The sequence below is a fragment of the Eschrichtius robustus genome, chromosome 9 (assembly GCF_028021215.1).
Source record: "Eschrichtius robustus isolate mEscRob2 chromosome 9, mEscRob2.pri, whole genome shotgun sequence".
Classification (NCBI taxonomy): domain Eukaryota; kingdom Metazoa; phylum Chordata; class Mammalia; order Artiodactyla; family Eschrichtiidae; genus Eschrichtius; species Eschrichtius robustus.
The window spans coordinates 90,515,941-90,529,105 of NC_090832.1; positions in this window are offsets into that span (position 1 = coordinate 90,515,941).

Genomic DNA, 13,165 nt, shown 5'->3' on the forward strand with positions numbered 1-13,165 from the left:
ACTACAGGTGGCGTGATTACGTCTAGACTCATGTATGGTGCTGTAAATGGCATTGTTTCATTTTTTTCACTAGCGAATATTCCATCTGTACATGGAGGAGTTCTTCTTTGTCCACCCACCTGTTGGTGGACTTTTTGGTTACTTCCATGTCTTGGCTATTGTAATACTGTGCCATGCAGATTTGCCTGCCTGTGTCTTTCCAATTCTTTCTTCTTAGATTATAGGTCGAGGAGTGGGCCTGCTGGATCATACGGTAGCTCAATGTTTACCTTTTTAAGGCACCTCCATTCTGTTCTCATTCGTGGCCCTTTTCAAGTTACGTCCCACTTGAAGTTGAGGGTATGCATTTCTCCACAACACCTTCAGCATTTATTGTTTGTAGTTTCCTTGCTGATGGTTATTCTGACAAGTGTGAGCTGATACCTCTTTGTGGTTGAATTCGCCTGTGCCTCATAATCCGTTGAAATTGAGCTTTAAGGCATGTCCTTTTTATTTTTCAACCTGTGATTACCCCTTAGTTCTTCAAAATGTTCTATTAAAGTATGTGTCACATTTTGAAATGTTTTGGCCATTACCTCCCTCAAGACATTTTGAGGGTAGCTTTCATTTACAGTTCTGCAGTACTTGTTCCTATGAAATGAACATTAGCACAGGCTTTAAAGCTGCTTTTGCAGGTAAATGCCAGAGCGCGGCAGCCTTTCTATGTCCCCACCATGGTAACTAGGGAAAAGCCCTTGCGGCCTGTGGTGTTTCTCGGTTATAAATTAGAGTGGAGTGTGCCCGGACAAACCCACACAAGCTGATGTCTCCTTACTTTTGTTGGATTTTTAAATTTAATTTTTAGTTTTTATTGGAGTAATTCCCCAGTGTGCACGTGGACCACTTCTACTTTGCGCATTCCTCAGTTGATGGACATTTTCATTGCTTCCAAGTGTTGGCTCTGGTAAATATTGTTGGAGTGCAGGATTGCCAGCCTGTGACTTTTTGATTCTCATTTTCTCAGTTGATAGGCCCAGCAGTGGGTGTGATTGATTGACTGGTAGCACCGTGTTTCCCTTTTCAAAGCACCTTCTTTGTGTTTTCATTAGTGGCTCTTACCACGTCCCCCTTAGAATCGAGGGTATGCATTTCTCCACAATCGATTTAGCATTTATTGTTTGCTGCCTTTATGCTAATGGCCCTACTGGCTGCTGTATGCTGATAGGGTTTTGTAATTTGGGTTTGCATGTCTTTGAAAATTCGTAAAACTCATCATGTTTCTCCACCGTTTTCTTTTCTGTTAAAAAAAAGGAAACAGTTGGGAGTACAATATATCTCTTGAAAATGTCTTCTTGGAAGGTTGCCCTATTTTGAAATTTTTGGTCGATTTTCCACCTCAGAATTTTTTTAGAGAGCAGGTGTCATTTCCCGAACTGCAAGTTTGGTGAATATTTAGTGACCATTAGCAATGGGTTTAAAGCTGCTGTTGTGGGAAGTGGCCTCAAGTAGGCAGCATTTCTCCACTCCCAAATCTGGGTACTAGGGCAGCAGAGCCTTTCTAGAAGTCCTGTTCCTAGGTTGTAAATTAAATTGGAATGTGCCTGGAGAAACCCCCATAAGTTTATGTCTCATTATTTCTTCTTGGTTTTAAAAATTTTTTTTAATTGGGGTAAAGCTTCGAATATTGTCTGTCCTAGGTGTACACAATCTGGTTCATTTGTACATTATATATGTCTATTCAAGTACAGATCCTCTTCCCATGTAAAATGTTACAGAGGGTTCCACAGACCTCCCTTGATAGATGGTCGGTCTTTTTGAGATATGTATATACTATGTGTTTGTATACATATAGCAACACTAATCTTAACTTATCCATTCCCCCCACCTTTCCTTTTAGATGAGCATAGTTTGTTTTCTAAGTCTGTGAGTGTCTTTCTCTGTGGAAATATATTCATTCGTGTCAGTTATTAGATAACGCCTATAACTGATATCATAGAATACAGGTCTTTGGTTTCCGAGTTACCTCATGTTTCGTGATTATCTCCAGACTCATTTGTGGTGCCTCAAAGAGCAATGGTTCATTGTTTTCCATGGCTAATATTCCATTGTGTACATGGACCACTTCTTCTTTATCCATTCACCTCTTGTTGGATATTTTGATTGCTTCACTGTCTTGGCTAATGTGAATAAGGCTGCACTGCAGCTTTTGCGGCCTGTGTCTTCTCGATTCTTGTCTTCTCAGGTGAGAGGTCCAATGGTGCGCCTGCTGGACTGAATGGTACCTCCATTTTTACTTTTAAACACAGCTCCTTTCTGTTCTCATTATTGGCTGTTACCCCTTTACTTCTCACCAGCAGGTAGAGGGGACACAGTTCTTAAAAACCCCGTCAGCATTTATTGTTTGTAGACATTTTGCTGATGGTCAGTCGACTGGTCTAAGTTGAAACTTTTTGTAGATTAGATTGCATGGGTCTAACACTCCCTGAGGTTGAGCTTTTATCCATTTTCCTTTTTTTTTTTAAAAGAGCGTGAGTAAAACTTAACTCCTCATACTCTCTTCTTGAAACATTTGCCTGTTTTGAATTTTTTTGTCCATTCCCTACTTCAGCACAATTTTTTAGGGCAGGTGTCCTTTACAGCCCTGAGTCCTTGTGAATGTTAAGTGACCATTAGCTGTGAGTTTAAAGCTGCTCTTGCAGGAAACGGCCACAAGGTGGCAGCATTTCTCCTTTACCAAATTTGGTAACTGGGGAAACAGAGCCTTAATGGAAGTGGTGTTCTAGGTTGTAAATTCGAATGGAATGTGCCAGGAAAAAAGCACTTTATGTTTATGTCTCATTACTTCTTGTTCATAATTGTAATTTACTTTTTATTTTTTATCCCAGCAAATTGGATTACAATGGTTTGTTTGTTCTAGGTGTGCAAGATGTGGTTCTTTCACACATATACGTGTATCTATTCTTCCTCGCATCCTTTTCCCATGTAGGTTATGACACAATGTTGAGTAGTCTTCTCCTGGTCTTCCGTACGTCTTTGGTGATTATATATTTCACATGGTATGTATATCTCTGTTAACCCCAATATGGTAATGTATCCAATCCTCATCCCTTTCTATTTGGTGAACCATCAGTTTTTTTAATGAATCTGTGATTGCCTTTCTCTGTGGAAATATCTTCATTGGTATCAATTTTTAAGTAACTCCTAAAAGTGATATGATAGGATATGTGTCTTTTGCTTTCTCACTTACTACAGGTGGCGTGATTACGTCTAGACTCATGTATGGTGCTGTAAATGGCATTGTTTCATTTTTTTCACTAGCGAATATTCCATCTGTACATGGAGGAGTTCTTCTTTGTCCACCCATCTGTTGGTGGACTTTTTGGTTACTTCCATATCTTGGCTATTGTAATACTGTGCCATGCAGATTTGCCTGCCTGTGTCTTTCCAATTCTTTCTTCTTAGATTATAGGTCGAGGAGTGGGCCTGCTGGATCATACGGTAGCTCAATGTTTACCTTTTTAAGGCACCTCCATTCTGTTCTCATTCGTGGCCCTTTTCAAGTTACGTCCCACATGAAGTTGAGGGTATGCATTTCTCCACAACACCTTCAGCATTTATTGTTTGTAGTTTCCTTGCTGATGGTTATTCTGACAAGTGTGAGCTGATACCTCTTTGTGGTTGAATTCGCCTGTGCCTCATAATCCGTTGAAATTGAGCTTTAAGGCATGTCCTTTTTATTTTTCAACCTGTGATTACCCCTTAGTTCTTCAAAGTGTTCTCTTAAAGTATGTGTCACATTTTGAAATGTTTTGGCCATTACCTCCCTCAAGACATTTTGAGGGTAGGTTTCATTTACAGTTCTGCAGTACTTGTTCCTATGAAATGACCATTAGCACAGGCTTTAAAGCTGCTTTTGCAGGTAAATGCCAGAGCGCGGCAGCCTTTCTATGTCCCCACCATGGTAACTAGGGAAAAGCCCTTGCGGCCTGTGGTGTTTCTCGGTTATAAATTAGAGTGGAGTGTGCCCGGACAAACCCACACAAGCTGATGTCTCCTTACTTTTGTTGGATTTTTAAATTTAATTTTTAGTTTTTATTGGAGTAATTCCCCAGTGTGCACGTGGACCACTTCTACTTTGCGCATTCCTCAGTTGATGGACGTTTTCATTGCTTCCAAGTGTTGGCTATGGTAAATATTGTTGGAGTGCAGGATTGCCAGTCTGTGACTTTTTGATTCTCATTTTCTCAGTTGATAGGCCCAGCAGTGGGTGTGATTGATTGACTGGTAGCACCGTGTTGCCCTTTTCAAAGCACCTTCTTTGTGTTTTCATTAGTGGCTCTTACCACGTCCCCCTTAGAATCGAGGGTATGCATTTCTCCACAATCGATTTAGCATTTATTGTTTGCTGCCTTTATGCTAATGGCCCTACTGGCTGCTGTATGCTGATAGGGTTTTGTAATTTGGGTTTGCATGTCTTTGAAAATTCGTAAAACTCATCATGTTTCTCCACCGTTTTCTTTTCTGTTAAAAAAAAGGAAACAGTTGGGAGTACAATATATCTCTTGAAAATGTCTTCTTGGAAGGTTGCCCTATTTTGAAATTTTTGGTCGATTTTCCACCTCAGAATTTTTTTAGAGAGCAGGTGTCATTTCCCGAACTGCAAGTTTGGTGAATATTTAGTGACCATTAGCAATGGGTTTAAAGCTGCTGTTGTGGGAAGTGGCCTCAAGTAGGCAGCATTTCTCCACTCCCAAATCTGGGTACTAGGGCAGCAGAGCCTTTCTGGAAGTCGTGTTCCTAGGTTGTAAATTAAATTGGAATGTGCCTGGAGAAACCCCCATAAGTTTATGTCTCATTATTTCTTCTTGGTTTTAAAAATTTTTTTTAATTGGGGTAAAGCTTCGACTATTGTCTGTCCTAGGTGTACACAATCTGGTTCATTTGTACATTATATATGTCTATTCAAGTACAGATCCTCTTCCCATGTAAAATGTTACAGAGGGTTCCACAGACCTCCCTTGATAGATGGTCGGTCTTTTTGAGATATGTATATACTATGTGTTTGTATACATATAGCAACACTAATCTTAACTTATCCATTCCCCCCACCTTTCCTTTTAGATGAGCATAGTTTGTTTTCTAAGTCTGTGAGTGTCTTTCTCTGTGGAAATATATTCATTCGTGTCAGTTATTAGATAACGCCTATAAGTGATATCATAGAATACAGGTCTTTGGTTTCCGAGTTACCTCATGTTTCGTGATTATCTCCAGACTCATTTGTGGTGCCTCAAAGAGCAATGGTTCATTGTTTTCCATGGCTAATATTCCATTGTGTACATGGACCACTTCTTCTTTATCCATTCACCTCTTGTTGGATATTTTGATTGCTTCACTGTCTTGGCTAATGTGAATAAGGCTGCACTGCAGCTTTTGCGGCCTGTGTCTTCTCGATTCTTGTCTTCTCAGGTGAGAGGTCCAATGGTGCGCCTGCTGGACTGAATGGTTCCTCCATTTTTACTTTTAAACACAGCTCCTTTCTGTTCTCATTATTGGCTGTTACCCCTTTACGTCTCACCAGCAGGTAGAGGGGACACAGTTCTTAAAAACCCCGTCAGCATTTATTGTTTGTAGACATTTTGCTGATGGTCAGTCGACTGGTCTAAGTTGAAACTTTTTGTAGATTAGATTGCATGGGTCTAACACTCCCTGAGGTTGAGCTTTTATCCATTTTCCTTTTTTTTTTTAAAAGAGCGTGAGTAAAACTTAACTCCTCATACTCTCTTCTTGAAACATTTGCCTGTTTTGAATTTTTTTGTCCATTCCCTACTTCAGCACAATTTTTTAGGGCAGGTGTCCTTTACAGCCCTGAGTCCTTGTGAATGTTAAGTGACCATTAGCTGTGAGTTTAAAGCTGCTCTTGCAGGAAACGGCCACAAGGTGGCAGCATTTCTCCTTTACCAAATTTGGTAACTGGGGAAACAGAGCCTTAATGGAAGTGGTGTTCTAGGTTGTAAATTCGAATGGAATGTGCCAGGAAAAAAGCACTTTATGTTTATGTCTCATTACTTCTTGTTCATAATTGTAATTTACTTTTTATTTTTTATCCCAGCAAATTTGATTACAATGGTTTGTTTGTTCTAGGTGTGCAAGATGTGGTTCTTTCACACATATACGTGTATCTATTCTTCCTCGCATCCTTTTCCCATGTAGGTTATGACACAATGTTGAGTAGTCTTCTCCTGGTCTTCCGTACGTCTTTGGTGATTATATATTTCACATGGTATGTATATCTCTGTTAACCCCAATATGGTAATGTATCCAATCCTCATCCCTTTCTATTTGGTGAACCATCAGTTTTTTTAATGAATCTGTGATTGCCTTTCTCTGTGGAAATATCTTCATTGGTATCAATTTTTAAGTAACTCCTAAAAGTGATATGATAGGATATGTGTCTTTTGCTTTCTCACTTACTACAGGTGGCGTGATTACGTCTAGACTCATGTATGGTGCTGTAAATGGCATTGTTTCATTTTTTTCACTAGCGAATATTCCATCTGTACATGGAGGAGTTCTTCTTTGTCCACCCATCTGTTGGTGGACTTTTTGGTTACTTCCATATCTTGGCTATTGTAATACTGTGCCATGCAGATTTGCCTGCCTGTGTCTTTCCAATTCTTTCTTCTTAGATTATAGGTCGAGGAGTGGGCCTGCTGGATCATACGGTAGCTCAATGTTTACCTTTTTAAGGCACCTCCATTCTGTTCTCATTCGTGGCCCTTTTCAAGTTACGTCCCACATGAAGTTGAGGGTATGCATTTCTCCACAACACCTTCAGCATTTATTGTTTGTAGTTTCCTTGCTGATGGTTATTCTGACAAGTGTGAGCTGATACCTCTTTGTGGTTGAATTCGCCTGTGCCTCATAATCCATTGAAATTGAGCTTTAAGGCATGTCCTTTTTATTTTTCAACCTGTGATTACCCCTTAGTTCTTCAAAGTGTTCTCTTAAAGTATGTGTCACATTTTGAAATGTTTTGGCCATTACCTCCCTCAAGACATTTTGAGGGCAGGTTTCATTTACAGTTCTGCAGTACTTGTTCCTATGAAATGACCATTAGCACAGGCTTTAAAGCTGCTTTTGCAGGTAAATGCCAGAGCGCGGAGGCCTTTCTATGTCCCCACCATGGTAACTAGGGAAAAGCCCTTGCGGCCTGTGGTGTTTCTCGGTTATAAATTAGAGTGGAGTGTGCCCGGACAAACCCACACAAGCTGATGTCTCCTTACTTTTGTTGGATTTTTAAATTTAATTTTTAGTTTTTATTGGAGTAATTCCCCAGTGTGCACGTGGACCACTTCTACTTTGCGCATTCCTCAGTTGATGGACATTTTCATTGCTTCCAAGTGTTGGCTATGGTAAATATTGTTGGAGTGCAGGATTGCCAGTCTGTGACTTTTTGATTCTCATTTTCTCAGTTGATAGGCCCAGCAGTGGGTGTGATTGATTGACTGGTAGCACCGTGTTTCCCTTTTCAAAGCACCTTCTTTGTGTTTTCATTAGTGGCTCTTACCACGTCCCCCTTAGAATCGAGGGTATGCATTTCTCCACAATCGATTTAGCATTTATTGTTTGCTGCCTTTATGCTAATGGCCCTACCGGCTGCTGTATGCTGATAGGGTTTTGTAATTTGGGTTTGCATGTCTTTGAAAATTCGTAAAACTCATCATGTTTCTCCACCGTTTTCTTTTCTGTTAAAAAAAAGGAAACAGTTGGGAGTACAATATATCTCTTGAAAATGTCTTCTTGGAAGGTTGCCCTATTTTGAAATTTTTGGTCGATTTTCCACCTCAGAATTTTTTTAGAGAGCAGGTGTCATTTGAACTGCAAGTTTGGTGAATATTTAGTGACCCTTAGCAATGGGTTTAAAGCTGCTGTTGTGGGAAGTGGCCTCAAGCAGGCAGCATTTCTCCACTCCCAAATCTGGGTACTAGGGCAGCAGTGACTTTCTGGAAGTCGTATTCCTAGGTTGTAAATTAAATTGGAATGTGCCTGGAGAAACCCCCATAAATTTATGTCTCATTATTTCTTCTTGGTTTTAAAATTTTTTTTAATTGTGGTAAAGCTTCGAATATTGTCTGTCCTAGGTGTACACAATCTGGTTCATTTGTACATTATATATGTCTATTCAAGTACAGATCCTCTTCCCATGTAAAATGTTACAGAGGGTTCCACAGACCTCCCTTGCTCCATGGTCGGTCTTTTTGAGATATGTATATACTATGTGTTTGTATACATAGAGCAACACTAATCTTAACTTATCCATTCCCCCCACCTTTCCTTTTAGATGAGCATAGTTTGATTTCTAAGTCTGTGAGTGTCTTTCTCAGTGGAAATATATTCATTTGCGTCAGTTATTACATAACGCCTATAAGTGATATCATAGAATACAGGTCTTTGGTTTCTGAGTTACCTCATGTTTCGTGATTATCTCCAGACTCATTTGTGGTGCCTCAAAGAGCAATGGTTCATTGTTTTCCATGGCTAATATTCCATTGTGTACGTGGACCACTTCTTCTTTATCCATTCACCCCTTGTTGGATATTTTGATTGCTTCACTGTCTTGGCTATTGTGAATAAGGCTTCACTGCAGCTTTTGCGGCCTGTGTCTTCTCGATTCTTGTCTTCTCAGGTGAGAGGTCCAATGGTGCGCCTGCTGGATTGAATGGTACCTCCATTTTTACTTTTAAACACAGCTCCTTTCTCTTCTCATTATTGGCTGTTACCCATTTACGTCTCACCAGCAGGTAGACGGGACACAGTTCTTGAAAACCCCGTCAGCATTTATTGTTTGTAGACATTTTGCTGATGGTCAGTCGACTGGTCTAAGTTGAAACTTTTTGTAGATTAGATTGCATGGGTCTAACACTCCCTGAGGTTGAGCTTTTATCCATTTTCCTTTTTTTTTAAAAGAGCGTGAGTAAAAGTTAACTCCTCATACTCTCTTCTTGAAACATTTGCCTGTTTTGAATTTTTTTGTCCATTCCCTACTTCAGCACAATTTTTTAGGGCAGGTGTCCTTTACAGCCCTGAGTCCTTGTGAATGTTAAGTGACCATTAGCTGTGAGTTTAAAGCTGCTCTTGCAGGAAACGACCACAAGGTGGCAGCATTTCTCCTTTACCAAATTTGGTAAGTGGGGAAACAGAGCCTTAATGGAAGTGGTGTTCTAGGTTGTAAATTCGAATGGAATGTGCCAGGAAAAAAGCACTTTATGTTTATGTCTCATTACTTCTTGTTCATAATTGTAATTTAGTTTTTATTTTTTATCCCAGCAAATTTGATTACAATGGTTTGTTTGTTCTAGGTGTGCAAGATGTGGTTCTTTCACACATATACGTGAATCTATTCTTCCTCGCATCCTTTTCCCATGTAGGTTATGACACAATGTTGAGTAGTCTTCTCCTGGTCTTCCGTACGTCTTTGGTGATTATATATTTCACATGGTATGTATATCTCTGTTAACCCCAATATGGTAATGTATCCAATCCTCATCCCTTTCTATTTGGTGAACCATCAGTTTTTTTAATGAATCTGTGATTGCCTTTCTCTGTGGAAATATCTTCATTGGTATCAATTTTAAGTAACTCCTAAAAGTGATATGATAGGATATGTGTCTTTTGCTTTCTCACTTACTACAGGTGGCGTGATTACGTCTAGACTCATGTATGGTGCTGCAAATGGCATTGTTTCATTGTTTTCACTAGCGAATATTCCATCTGTACATGGAGGAGTTCTTCTTTGTCCACCCATCTGTTGGTTGACTTTTTGGTTACTTCCGTATCTTGGCTATTGTAATACTGTGCCATGCAGATTTGCCTGCCTGTGTCTTTCCAATTCTTTCTTCTTAGATTATAGGTCGAGGTGTGGGCCTGCTGGATCATACGGTAGCTCAATGTTTACCATTTTAAGGCACCTCCATTCTGTTCTCATTCGTGGCCCTTTTCAAGTTACCTCCCACTTGAAGTTGCGGGTATGCATTTCTCCACAACACCTTCAGCATTTATTGTTTGTAGTTTCCTTGCTGATGGTTATTCTGACAAGTGTGAGCTGATACCTCTTTGTGGTTGAATTCACCTGTGCCTCATAATCCGTTGAAATTGAGCTTTAAGGCATGTCGTTTTTATTTTTCAACCTGTGATTACCCCTTAGTTCTTCAAAGTGTTCTCTTAAAGTATGTGTCACATTTTGAAATGTTTTGGCCATTACCTCCCTCAAGACATTTTGAGGGCAGGTTTCATTTACAGTTCTGCAGTACTTGTTCCTATGAAATGACCATTAGCACAGGCTTTAAAGCTGCTTTTGCAGGTAAATGCCAGAGGGCGGCAGCCTTTCTATGTCCCCACCATGGTAACTAGGGAAAAGCCCTTGCGGCCTGTGGTGTTTCTCGGTTATAAATTAGAGTGGAGTGTGCCCGGACAAACCCACACAAGCTGATGTCTCCTTACTTTTGTTGGATTTTTAAATTTAATTTTTAGTTTCTATTGGAGTAATTCCCCAGTGTGCACGTGGACCACTTCTACTTTGCGCATTCCTCGGTTGATGGACATTTTCATTGCTTCCAAGTGTTGGCTATGGTAAATATTGTTGGAGTGCAGGATTGCCAGCCTGTGACTTTTTGATTCTCATTTTCTCAGGTGATAGGCCCAGCAGTGGGTGTGATTGATTGACTGGTAGCACCGTGTTTCCCTTTTCAAAGCACCTTCTTTGTGTTTTCATTAGTGGCTCTTACCACGTCCCCCTCAGAATCGAGGGTATGCATTTCTCCACAATCGATTTAGCATTTATTGTTTGCTGCCTTTATGCTAATGGCCCTACTGGCTGCTGTGTACTGATAGGGTTTTGTAATTTGGGTTTGCATGTCTTTGAATATTCGTAAAACTCATCATTTTTCTCCACCGTTTTCTTTTCTGTTAAAAAAAAGGAAACAGTTGGGAGTACAATATATCTCTTGAAATTTTCTTCTTGGAAGGTTGCCCTATTTTGAAATTTTTGGTCGATTTTCCACCCCAGAATTTTTTTAGAGAGCAGGTGTCATTTCCCGAACTGCAAGTTTGGTGAATATTTAGTGACCCTTAGCAATGGGTTTAAAGCTGCTGTTGTGGGAAGTGGCCTCAAGCAGGCAGCATTTCTCCACTCCCAAATCTGGGTACTAGGGCAGCAGTGACTTTCTGGAAGTCGTATTCCTAGGTTGTAAATTAAATTGGAATATGCCTGGAGAAACCCCCATAAATTTATGTCTCATTATTTCTTCTTGGTTTTAAATTTTTTTTTAATTGTGGTAAAGCTTCGAATATTGTCTGTCCTAGGTGTACACAATCTGGTTCATTTGTACATTATATATGTCTATTCAAGTACAGATCCTCTTCCCATGTAAAATGTTACACAGGGTTCCACAGACCTCCCTTGCTCCATGGTCGGTCTTTTTGAGATATGTATATACTATGTGTTTGTATACATAGAGCAACACTAATCTTAACTTATCCATTCCCCCCACCTTTCCTTTTACATGAGCATAGTTTGTTTTCTAAGTCTGTGAGTGTCTTTCTCTGTGGAAATATATTCATTTGTGTCAGTTATTAGATAACGCCTATAAGTGATATCATAGAATACAGGTCTTTGGTTTCCGAGTTACCTCATGTTTCGTGATTATCTCCAGACTCATTTGTGGTGCGTCAAAGAGCAATGGTTCATTGTTTTCCATGGCTAATATTCCATTGTGTACATGGACCACTTCTTCTTTATCCATTCACCTCTTGTTGGATATTTTGATTGCTTCACTGTCTTGGCTATTGTGAATAAGGCTGCACTGCAGCTTTTGCGGCCTGTGTCTTCTCGATTCTTGTCTTCTCAGGTGAGAGGTCCAATGGTGCGCCTGCTGGATTGAATGGTACCTCCATTTTTACTTTTAAACACAGCTCCTTTCTGTTCTCATTATTGGCTGTTACCCCTTTACGTCTCACCAGCACTTAGAGGGGACACAGTTCTTGAAAACCCCGTCAGCATTTATTGTTTGTAGACATTTTGCTGATGGTCAGTCGACTGGTCTAAGTTGAAACTTTTTGTAGATTAGATTGCATGGGTCTAACATTCCCTGAGGTTGAGCTTTTATCCATTTTCCTTTTTTTTTAAAAGAGCGTGAGTAAAACCTAACTCCTCATACTCTCTTCTTGAAACATTTGCCTGTTTTGAATTTTTTTGTCCATTCCCTACTTCAGCACAATTTTTTAGGGCAGGTGTCCTTTACAGCCCTGAGTCCTTGTGAATGTTAAGTGACCATTAGCTGTGAGTTTAAAGCTGCTCTTGCAGGAAACGGCCACAAGGTGGCAGCATTTCTCCTTTACCAAATTTGGTAACTGGGGAAACAGAGCCTTAATGGAAGTGGTGTTCTAGGTTGTAAATTCGAATGGAATGTGCCAGGGAAAAAGCACTTTATGTTTATGTCTCATTACTTCTTTTTCATAATTGTAATTTACTTTTTATTTTTTATCCCAGCAAATTTGATTACAATGGTTTGTTTGTTCTAGGTGTGCAAGATGTGGTTCTTTCACACATATACGTGAATCTATTCTTCCTCGCATCCTTTTCCCATGTAGGTTATGACACAATGTTGAGTAGTCTTCTCCTGGTCTTCCGTACGTCTTTGGTGATTATATATTTCACATGGTATGTATATCTCTGTTAACCCCAATATGGTAATGTATCCAATCCTCATCCCTTTCTATTTGGTGAACCATCAGTTTTTTTAATGAATCTGTGATTGCCTTTCTCTGTGGAAATATCTTCATTGGTATCAATTTTTAAGTAACTCCTAAAAGTGATATGATAGGATATGTGTCTTTTGCTTTCTCACTGACTACAGGTGGCGTGATTACGTCTAGACTCATGTATGGTGCTGCAAATGGCATTGTTTCATTTTTTTCACTAGCGAATGTTCCATCTGTACATGGAGGAGTTCTTCTTTGTCCACCCATCTGTTGGTGGACTTTTTGGTTACTTCCATATCTTGGCTATCGTAATACTGTGCCATGCAGATTTGCCTTCCTGTGTCTTTCCAATTCTTTCTTCTTAGATTATAGGTCGAGGAGTGGGCCTGCTGGATCATACGGTAGCTCAATGTTTACCTTTTTAAGG